The following is a 12,590-nucleotide window of genomic DNA, read 5'->3' as shown; positions in this document are numbered from 1 at the left end:
TTTCTCCAAGATTGCAGTACCCTCACTTGTCTGACGAGGAAGGGTGGATTTTCGGTGGGGGCCTGAGCAGCAGAGGGCATTTGAGACCCTCCGATAGCGACTTTGCAAGGCTCCATTTCTTACTCTCCCGAAGGGAGTTAAGGTATTTGTTGTGCTCTGTGATGCACCCATCACAGGTGTAACATACACGTTTTGAAATCGTGTTTTATAATGAATAATATGGTGAAATACTATGTGAATTTGAGTATTGAATTCTAACAGATGGTTTTTACTAGATGTGCAGTAAAACTATGTTTAGAATCACTCGGAAAATATTGGAAGTCTTATAAGATTCCAATTAAAAGCCAAATAGTGAAATTTAGAGAAAATATAAAATTTGAAATAAGTAAAGTTTTATTATTTAAAGTTGTAGATAATCTCGTTAGAAACATTTAGGCGAAAACCTCATCGAAATCCGAGTTATAACAAAGAAGTTATGACCAATCGAAGATTCGCGACAGAACCGGCACGGCGTCGAATGACGTAAAAAGTGAGTTTTTTGATAAACTACTTTTTAGCCTTATTAATCTAAATGAAAGTTGTAGTATTCGTTAAACCAAGAAGTTCGAAAAAAAGAACGCCAAAATCTGACTTCGTATGAGGAAGTTATGATTTTTCTAAATTTCGGAATAGCATTAGATAGCTAAAAACTCGAATTTTAGATCGAATGATATTTAGCCGACACAACCTAAATCAGAATCGAAGGTCTCGTCATCTGTAGTACAACGGTAAAAATTCTGATGAAAACGGATGTCGGATGAAGAAGTTATAAATTTTTAACGGATTTTCCTGTCCCGGTCTGTTAAAAGTAATAATATTAAAAATAAATTCAAAATTAGCCAACAAAGTCTAAACGAAAGTTGTAGAATATATTCTCGTCTACGCGTTCATATAAATAACGTCAAAAACGGAGCCCGTATGCAAAAGTTATGGGTTTTAGAAGTTTGGGGCACATTTTCCGAGAATGTTCGCATGAATAGTACCGACCACGTCACCTCACACGAAGCAGCTGCGTCACCGAGTCGTGCCACGTCCGAGGTGCAACGTGTGTCGCGTCTGAGCCTATGACTCCTCACCTGTCTGAAGCGCTAGTCCAATCCCCATCCGACGCGTGCCCTCCACCTCTCTGAGCCTCGCATGCGCGCCAGCTCTCCCTTCTCGCTTTGTGGCCTTCGCTCCAGCAGCCGTGTGTCCCTTCTGACCAACCGACCTTTTCACCCTCGCCCTATAAATAAGAGGGCTGCAAACCCTCCCAAGGAAAATGGGAAATTAGCTATTTTCACCCCCCCCCCCCGCTTTCATATTTTTGCTATTTTGACATCCCCCGAAGCCCCGATATCAATTGTAGCACCCAAAATACGTCCCGAAGTTCCCGAGAAGCACGAAAAATTTATCTTTTCAGTTTTGAAGCTCTACCTTCGCAGAGCCCAGTTTTCAATAAAGCTCCCGGTTTTCAACATAGAAAGTCATATTTAAAGCCGAAGTGCTGCCCAAATTACTATTTTGACCTCCGGTTAATTTAAGGTGAGTTCAATATATAGGAACAATTGTATGTTATGTGTTATATGTGCTATGTGCTTTTCAGTATTCTTATTCCGGTTTATTTTCCTGTGATATTTTATTCGCTATTTTTATAGAAAAAGTAATACCTTTGACATGTGATCAGTGAAAGGACTTAGATTCATATTGGTACTGGTACGTAGCCTCTGGCCATGTAGAGCATGTCTCCGTAAGAGAATGACTTCTATTCTATGGCATTGGCAGATGGTTAGACAGGGCAATAAGCCTGAAATCTACCAAGATGTTAATCAGAAATCTTATGTCTTCTGTGCCATTTGGGCCGAAGCTTTATATATGTATATCAACTATGGAAATTGTTATGTCTCATTGATTGTATACCTTTTAATCAAGTCATTGACTGATATGGAAAGCTTAACACATGATTCACATATGCTTTTGTTGTTCCTTGTTTCTCTTTGCTTCTGCCAAATTGAAGTGTATATATATATATATATATATATATATATATATATATATATATATATATATATATATATGGCATAACGTTATATTGTATCTATTATTAAACTCACTAAGCGTCACCGCTTACCCTATTAATGTTTAACAATTGTAGGAGATAATTGTTCGAAGATTTAGAATAGTTTGTAATAGTACTTTTGTACTTCAGTTTAGGCTTGTATAAATTACAATATCCTGGGTAGTTATGTAATATATAACACTTTGTATTAGTCGGTTTGTATCCAGTAGTTTGTAACCTCTTTATCAATGTAAAATATTGTTTTTATGAATATGCAAGTAGCATGTTTTGGATAACTATATTGTCAAGTATGAAAGTTTGGGTCTTTCAGAAATACGAAAGTTAGGATCTTTCAATCATGGTATCAGAGCAGTAGTTTAAGCGCACTAAATGCCACAGATTGGTATTTAGACTTAAACTATTGGAGGTTCAATATATGAACTAAATCATTATAAGTATATGGATACAAACCATAGGAAACACTAATGTGAAGTATTAGGTTATAATAAATCCTAATATTCTAAAATACAATGTTACTCCATATTACAGAGTGATGGCTGAACAAGTAAGTAGTCATACCCCTGAGGTTGGTGGAGGCCCTCAACCTGAGGAAGTAAATACTCCAGTATCTCCTCGTGAGGAGCGACTCTTAGGTAAACTTACCGGTGTTATTCGACAGACTCTCAAAGAACACAAAAAGAATGGTGATAAAGGAAAAGAGAAAGTCACTGGAGAATCATCAGGAGAGAAGGCGAGACATCCCTAATTCAAGACTTTCAAGAGTAGTGGTGCTACGGAGTTTTCTGGTGTCCTTAATCCCATAGTTGTTCTAACTTGGATTCAGAACACCGATAAATTATTCTGTGTCTTTCATGTGGATAATGAAGACAAGGCTATCTATGCTTCTGTAATGCTCATCGGAGAAACCTTGGTCTGGTGGGAAGCGACATATGAAGCTCTCAACGGATATGACCACGAGAATTTATCTTGGGAGTTGTTCAAAACTCATGTTCTAGAGAAGTATTGTCCTCTAGATATGAGGAGAAGATTGGAGAAGGAATTCCTCGAGCTTAAACAGGGAGGAACAGCTGTAACTGAGTATGAAACTCAGTTCAATCAAAAAGCACGATTTGCTACAAAGTAAACTCCAACTGAAGATGAGAAAATTCAGTTATTCTTAGAAGGACTACGACATGAAATCCATGATTTTGTAGCAAATCGGGATGTTCTGTCGTTTGATAAAGTTGTTGAGTATGCTCGAAGGCGTGAGCATGATTTAGAGATACGTGGTGCCACTCTTACTGTTCCAAAGCATTCACGTACTGAAAGAACTGCTCCTATTTCCACTATTCCACCGGCGCAATCTGTTCGAACTGATCCTAGCAAGCAAGCACATTCTCATAGTGTTTTTCGTGGCCGCGGCATGTCACAATCTTTTTCTATTCAATCACCTTCCTGTCGCGTTTGTGGAAGGAATCATCTGGGTCAATGCAAAATAGACACGGAATCCATTGTCTATTATGGATGTGGAGAAACTGGTCATATAAAGCCAACTTGCCCTAGGAAGTATGTGACTTGCTATGCATGTGGTATTACTGGCCACAAGAAGCGTTTCTGCCCTACTCTTACCAGCCAAGTGATTGGAAGTCAAGCTTCCGTCCAAAAACCAAAGAATACTCCAACTAAAAAGGAGGAGGTACCTAAAGCTAAGGGCCGTGCATTCCAGATTACCATAGAAAAGTTACACGAGGACCCGAATGTTGTGATAGGTACATTTCTTGTCAGCTCCAGACCTGCTCACATCTTATTCGATTCTGGTGCCTCAGATTCTTTTGTGTCTTCTAAATTTGTGCATTCTTTTCAAACTACTTGCTATGCACTTACGCAACCATTTCACGTAGATACTGCAGGAAGTATATCATTACTTGTTGATAAAATCTATAGGGATTGTGTCATAGAAATAGAAGGCTATAATTTTCTTGCTAACCTAATCCCTATCTCCTTACCCAACTTTGATATTATTCTCGGCATGGATTGGTTGTCAAAGAACCACGCAGAGCTCTTGTGTTACGAAAAGATGGTACGCATTCCTAATGAAAGGGAAGATCCTATTTATGTCTACGGTGAACAAAGGATCTTAAAAATAATTTCTTTCCTCAAAGCTTGTAAATTTATATCGAAGGGTTTCCCTATCTATCTGGCCTATACAGTTGATATCTCAAGAGAGGAGAATAAAGTTGTGAATGATGTTCCCGTTGTTAACGAATATCCTAATTTTTTCCCTGATGAATTGTCTGGACTTCCTTGGGACAGGCAAGTAGAATTCCGAATCGACCTTGTGCCTGGTACTGCTCCAATTGCGAAGAATCCTTATCGTCTTGCACCAGCTGAAATGAAGGATATGATGATCCAACTGCAGGAATTACTTGACAAAGGTTTTATTCGACCGAGTACCTCACCCTGGGGTGCTCCGGTATTCTTTGTCAAGAAGAAGGATGGATTGATGCGGATGTGCATTGATTATCGTGAGCTGAATAAGGTGACTATAAAGAACAAGTACCCACTTGTCACACCCCGGCCGTCGGCGGAAACACCGGGCAGTGTAGCTTCATTTCTCGAATCATAGTTATCAACTTCCTGAAAACACATACAATTTAAAATACGTCAACATAAAGTTGGTGAGTTCACAGATTTTGACTCCACATAAAAATAATACATTTTCCAAGCTCAAAAGTGTAGGTTTGAAAGTAAAATTTTGACTCTCCAACGTTTACTATATATATCCTAGGTATAAAAGTTTACTTACCAAATAAGTATATACCTATAAGTCTCATATACTATGAATATAAGTGTTTGGAATTCCATACAAATGAAAGTTGCTACGTATAAATCTTATTTCAATTCTATACGAGAAAAACCACTACGTATAAATCTATTTCAATTCTATACGAGTATGTGTGCTAGGTATAATTATCTACTTAATATAAGTAGTACCTAGGGTATAAGTAGGGGGAAACTTATACTTAACATTAATACTTGTATAACGACAACGTATAATGCCTCTAACAACTTGCTACCATAATTCCGTAACCGCTGCTTGACAACAAAACCTCTGACAAAACAATACACTCATGAATTACCATGAGAAACAATACACTCATGATTTACCATGAGAACAACACCGCATGCTTCATCGACGCCGGAATAAAAATAAAAGTAACGAATCGTCACTCGCTTGTCTTGGTTTGTAATTAACAATGACGAGTGGGGTCATCAACCTGTATCTTATTCATACACAACATCCTCGCTCACATGGGATTCACGGTTACAGGTCAAAGGACTTCCACTAAGATCCCCAATCTTAGTTGATGAATGAGGTAGCTCATGTAGACTTTGATGACTTCCTATAGCTCTAACAACAAAAGCATTTTCATGCCTAAAACCCTAAGTTACTAGACTATGCTTTTAAGCATTACTTCTAACTTCATAATATTTAGGCAGTATAACCACTATATCTTGAAGTAAAATCAGATTTTATCTTGACCTAAAACCAATAATAACAACATATAACGTTTCTAGTTTTATCTTTTCATAAAAGAATCAGTAACAACATTTAACATAACCAGTTTTATCATGACATAAAACTAACAATAACAACATATAACATACCAAGTTTTATCTTGACATAAAACCAATAATAGCAACATACTTTATAAATTAACATATAGAGCTTCTAAATATAACTTCGGAACTATATCGCACACAAAATATATATAGAATCCTAAGTATAACTCAAGATCTACATTAATATACTACTATAACAATAACATGTTAACAACTCTACGATAGTTGTATATTTTCAGATACGAAATAACTATATCCCGGTTATTATAACTATCTATGTTGATACTAATATACTATCATATAGACATAATAATAACGTATATACAATATTTAGCATGCATTTTCCCCCAAAAATATTAGAAAGTGGGGCCATGAAACTCACCTTAGTAGCGTGATTTAATGTTATCTAAGCAAAAACGGTCAGCGTATGAGGTCGTCGGGGCTCGGGATGCAAGAGGGCTTCAGCAAAGGAGAGAGGAGAAATGGAAATGGTGTAAGGAATGGCTAGGGTTGATCTTGCTATTTATAGTGAGATTTTTGGCCCTCACAATGTGAGAAACTCATTGTTCACGCCGTGAGTTTCAAACTTGTCTCTTCGTAGACTTGCCATTCGTCTTGTAGCTTTCAAAGGTGGCAAAAGGACTCCTCACGACGTGAAAAATGCCTTGTTCACAGCGTGAGTTTAGATCTTATCCCCCGCAGCCTCGTCACACCTTCTAGATCCGAAATATGGCGGATTTACTCCTCACGTCGTGAGTTTTTATGCTCACCTCGTGAGTTCAGTCAATTTTGGATTTCTGACAGCGACATCTTCGGAAGGCCATAACTTTTGCATACGAACTCTGTTTTCGGTGTTCTTTATATGCACACGTAGGTAATTCCGAGTACTACAACTCTATAATACATTACAATAGATAAATCTAAGCCTATGTTAAATTCCTCTTGTTATAAAGATTTTATAGTGTTCGGTTTATCATAACTTCTTCATGCAAAGTCAGATTTAGATGTTGTCTATATTTTTGGAATCGTATGGACGTATACTTTGATTTATACCATAAAATATGTATGAAAATTCATATTTATATTAGAATTATCATGAAATACATAGTGAGTTTACTACACTACTAGTTTAACAAAATCACATTACATGATTGGTACAGTCACATGTGATTGTTATGAACCTTTTTTTGACTATTGTTACATTCTCCCCCCGTTGATAAAATTTCGTCCCGAAATTTATTTTTAACTAGATACCATCGAAGGGTACTATATAGCATCCCTTCTTCTAATTATAATTGACCTACCACGACCTAACTTCCTTGACTCCTTAACTTTGTACATTCCTTCTCGATATGTCCAATTTCACCACACTTAAAACACACTCTTCCTCCATCATAGCCAGTTCCAATGTTTGTTCCTTGATTTCCTGTTGTAGTTGTTGTGCTGCTGCAGTAACTAGCAGTGTGTCCCTTTTTTTGCACTTCATGCAAATATAACAGTCACCTGCATGCTGATGGTTGCATTGACTGCACCATGAACAGTTACCTAGGTGATGACGATTACACTGGGTGCACCATAGGAGTTTTCCAGCATACTTCCTTGGTTGCATGGGTATTGTTGTTGTGGCTGCATAATTTGTCTCCACATCTTGTCTTTCCTCAGATGATTGTATTTGATTCTTCCCATTAAATTTGCGCTTGTTCATTCCAGATTCGAGAGACTCAGCTATAAATCCCACTTGGATTTCTGTGCTGGTTAGCTGATGAGCTATACGCTTTGCACTGTCATATGTTGTAGGCTTCGATGCGATCACCATTCCTTTGATTTGCAATGCTAGACCCCAGATATATCGCTCGATCTTCTTGTACTCTGGGGTTACAAGTGCCGGAAACATCACCGCAAGATCATTGAATCTAGCAGTATAAGCATTTATCTCGGAACCCTTCATTGTTAGGTTCCACAGTTCTTGTTCCAACTTATGTATTTCCTCCCTGGGACAATACTCCTCTACTAGCATCCTCTTCAGCTCTTCCCATTGCATGGAATTGGCATCATCTATACCCATTGTATTCACCTGGTTGTTCCACCATGTAAGTGTTGCATCAGTGAAGGTACACGCATCAAATCGTACCTTACATTCGTCTGGACAGAAGCTTATTTGAAATATTGATTCTGTCTTTTCAATCCACCGGGTAAAGCTAACGACCCCTTCCATTCCATGGAAACTCTTAGGTTTGCAATTCATAAAATCCTTGTAGGTACACATTCTGGCGGTCCCTACATTACCTTCATTTCTAACTCCTCCTCTTGTGACATTAGCAAGAGCTGCAGCGATTCTATGGGCTATGATTTCTTCAAGTTCTACTAAACTTATTGGACGGTTTGTTTCTCGTGGTGGTGGTTGCGGTTGTTGTTGTTGTTGTGGTTCTGGTCGTTGGTTAAGGTTTAGACGAGCGCTATTTCTTCTAGGCATTTTGTTTAGTTCCTATACATTTTAGATCGCCAAGTGTTTACTCTATCAAATATTACTCCCAATTTAAATAGTTCATATGATCTAATCATAATAAAATATAGTTGTACACCTACACCTAGTTATGATAAGATCTATGCACATATGAACTTTAGTTGGAATATCTGATCTAAATCCTTGAGATCAAAAACATTCTGGGTATTTAGGTGTATTCTCATCGCGGGTCTGAGTCCATACATAACTCTATATCTTTCTGTTTGTTGTATTCATGGGTAGTATTAATTATTGTTTGTTACTTCAGGTTTAGCTGATAAGGCAACGGCCAGTCAGGACAGCCGGAGGGCAGGATCATTTTAGCATATAGCCGTTCTAAAATCCAGCAACCCAAATCGACATGTCTATCCTTGTCACCGCTCTCGTAAGTAGTCCTTTAGTAGTATATTTAATAATACTTTTTATTTGTACGCTAAGGGATATATCTAAACCTAACAGAGTAAGCCCTAAACTATAGTTAATAGCTCTGATACCAATCTGTCACACCCTGGCCGTTGGCGGAAACACCGGGCAGTGTAACGTCATTTCTCGTATCATAGTTATCAACTTCCTGAAAACACATGCAATTTAAAATACGTCAAGATAAAGTTGGTGAGTTCACAGGATTTGACTCCATATAAAAATAATACATTTTCCAAACTCAAAAGTGTAGGGTTGAAAGTAAAATTTTGACTCTCCAACGTTTACTATATATATCCTAGGTATAAAAGTTTACTTACCAAATGAGTATATACCTATAAGTCTCATATACTATGAATATAAGTGTTTGTAATTCCATACAAACAAAATTTGCTACGTATAAATCTTATTTCAATTCTATATGAGAAAAACCACTACGTATAAATCTATTTTAATTCTATACGAGTATGTGTGCTAGGTATAATTATCTACTTAATATAAGTAGTACCTAGGGTATAAGTAGGGGGAAACTTATACTTAACATTAATACTTGTATAACGACAAAGTATAATGCTTCTAACAACTTGCTACCATGAGTCCGTAACTGCTGCTTAACAACAAAACCTCTGACAAAACAATACACTCATGATTTACCATGAGAAACAATACACTCATGATTTACCATGAGAACAACACCGCACACTTCATCGACGCCGGAATAAAAATAAAAGGAACGAATCGTCACTCGCTTGTCTTGGGTTGTAATTAACAACCACGAGTGGGGTTGTCAACCCGTATCTTATTCATACACGACATCCTCGCTCACACGGGATTAACGGTTACAGGTCAGAGGACTTCCACTAAGATCCCCAATCTTAGTTGATGAATGAGGTAGCTAATGTAGACTTTGACGGCTTCCTATAGCTCTAACAACAAAAGCATTTTCATGTCTAAAACCCTAAGTTACTACACTATGCTTTTAAACATTACTTCTAACATCATAATATTTAGGCAGTATAACCACTATATCTTGAAGTAAAACCAGGTTTTATCTTGACCTAAAACCAATAATAACAACATATAACGTTACTAGTTTTATCTTGTCATAAAGCTATCAATAACAACATATAACATATCTAGTTTATCTTGACATAAAACTAACAATAACAACATATAACATACCAAGTTTTATCTTGACATAAAACTAACAATAACAACATATAACATACCAAGTTTTATCTTGACATAAAACCAATAATAGCAACATACTTTATAAATTAACATATAGAACTTCCGAATGTAACTTCGGAACTATATCGCGCACACACACAATATATATATATATATATATATATATATATATATATATATATATATATATATATATATATATATATATATATATATATATATATATATATATATATATATAGAATCCTAAGTATAACTCAAGATCTACATTAATATACTACTATAACAATAACATGTTAACAACTTTATGATAGTTGTATATTTTCAGATACGATATAACTATATCCCGGTTATTATAACTATCTATGTTGATACTAATATACTATCATATAGACATAATAATAACGTATATACAATACTTAGCATGCGTTTTCCCCCCAAAATATTAGAAAGTAGGGCCGTGAAGCTCACCTTAGTAGCATGATTTTATGTTATCTAAGCAAAAACGGTCAGCGTACGAGGTCGTCGGGGCTCGGGATGCAAGAGGGCTTCAGCAAAGGAGAGAGGAGAAATGGAAATGGTGTAAGGAATGGCTAGGGTTGATCTTGATATTTATAGTAAGATTTTTGGCCCTCACAACGTGAGAAACTCATTGTTCACGTCGTGAGTTTCAAAATTATCTCTTCGTAGACTTGCCATCCGTCTTGTAGCTTCCGGAGGTGGCAAAATGACTCCTCATGACATGAAAAATGCCTTGTTCACGTCGTGAGTTTAGATCTTATCCCCCCGTAGCCTCGTCACACCTTCTAGATCCGAAATATGGCGGTTTGACTCCTCACGTTATGAGTTTTTATGCTCACCACGTGGGTTCAGTCAATTTAGGGTTTCTGACAGCGACATCTTCGGAAGGCCATAACTTTCGCATACGAACTCCGTTTTCGGCGTTCTTTATATGCACGCGTAGGTAATTCCGATTACTACAACTCTATAATACATTAAAATAGCTAAATCTAAGCCTATTTTAAATTACTCTTGTTATAACGATTTTATAGTGTTCAGTTTATCATAACTTCTTCATGCAAAGTCAGATTTAGATGTTCTCTATATTTTTGGAATCGTATGGACGTATATTTTGATTTATACCATAAAATATGTATGAAACTTCATATTTATATTAGAATTATCATGAAATACATAGTGAGTTTACTACACTACTAGTTTAACAAAATCACATTACATGATTGGTACAATCACATGTGATTGTTATTGAGCTAGTTTGACTAGTGTTACACCACTACCTCACATTGATGATTTATTCAATCAACTTCAGGGTGTTAGCTATTTCTCAAAGATTGATTTGAGATCTGGCTATCATCATTTGAAAGTACAAGAGCAGGATGTACCGAAGACTGCTTTTCATACTTGTTATGGGCATTTTGAATTCCTTGTCATGCCATTCAGTCTGACAAATGCTCCTGCCGTATTGATGGATATGATGAATCGGGTATGCCTCTCAATGCTCGATAAATCTGCCATCATATTCATTGACGATATCCTAATCTATTCCAAGTCTAAAGCTGATCATGCCGTTCATATTCGTGAAATCTTAGAACTTCTTCGAAAGGAGAAACTTTATGCTAAGTTCTCGAAGTGTGAATTTTGGCTTCGCCAAGTTCAATTTCTCGGCCATGTTATTTCTGGTGACGGTGTATCCGTAGATCCTACCAAAATCAAAGCCATTCAAAATTGGGAAGCGCCTCGTAATGCTTCCGAAATTCGTAGTTTCATGGGTCTTGCGGGTTATTACCGAAGATTAATTAAAGACTTTTCTCGTATAGTTGTAGCACTCACTAGTCTTACTCAAAAGGAAGCAAAGTTCGAATGTGGTGAAGCCCAAGAAAAATCTTTCTCGACTTTAAAATATCTTTTGACTCATGCTTCCATCTTATCACTTCCAGAAGGTGATAATGATTTCTCCGTGTATAGCGATGCTTCAAGATTGGGCTCGGTTGTGTGTTGATGCAACGTGGTAAAGTGATAGCCTATTCCTCAAAATAATTGAAAGATTATGAAAAGAATTATCCCATCCATGATCTCGAACTTGCTGTCGTGGTATTTGCCTTAAAACTTTGGAGACATTATCTTTTCGGTACGAAATGTCAATTGTTTAACGACCACAAAAGTCTCAAGTATATATTCAGTCAACAAACTTTGAATATGAGACAACAACGAGCCATGGAGCTGATCAAAGACTATGAATGCGGAATCCTGTACCATCCTGGAAAGGACAATGTGGTTGCCGATGCACTTAGCAGGAAGGTTTATCTTAATAGTATGTGTTATACTATTACTCACACTACGGTGAAGTTCACCATTCTTGATAAACTAGAGAAGTGGCAAGTTGAGGCCTTAAAGCCAAAAAAATGTGAAGAGGGAAGGGATGGTACATTATGCTGATGTTGTACTTGATGATCCACGAGGATTAAAAGTATTTAAGAATCGGCTATGGATTCCAAAGATTGGTGAATTAAGACAGAAGATTTTAGATGAAGCTCATCAGTCTAAGTTGTCAATACATCCTGGTACAAGTAAAATGTACTATGATGTAAGAGCTGATTATTGGTGGCCTGGACTAAAGAGAGACATTGGAAGATATGTACAGGAATGCTTAGTATGTTTACAAGTTAAAATAGAGCACCAAAAATCATACGGAACCCCAGAAAGTCTTAGTGTTCCTGTATGGAAATGGGAAGAGCTGTCCATGGATTTTATTAC

The sequence above is a fragment of the Lactuca sativa genome, chromosome 4 (assembly GCF_002870075.4).
Source record: "Lactuca sativa cultivar Salinas chromosome 4, Lsat_Salinas_v11, whole genome shotgun sequence".
NCBI lineage: Eukaryota > Viridiplantae > Streptophyta > Magnoliopsida > Asterales > Asteraceae > Lactuca > Lactuca sativa.
The sequence above is the reverse complement of the archived record's forward strand: the minus strand, read 5'-3'. Positions refer to the sequence as shown.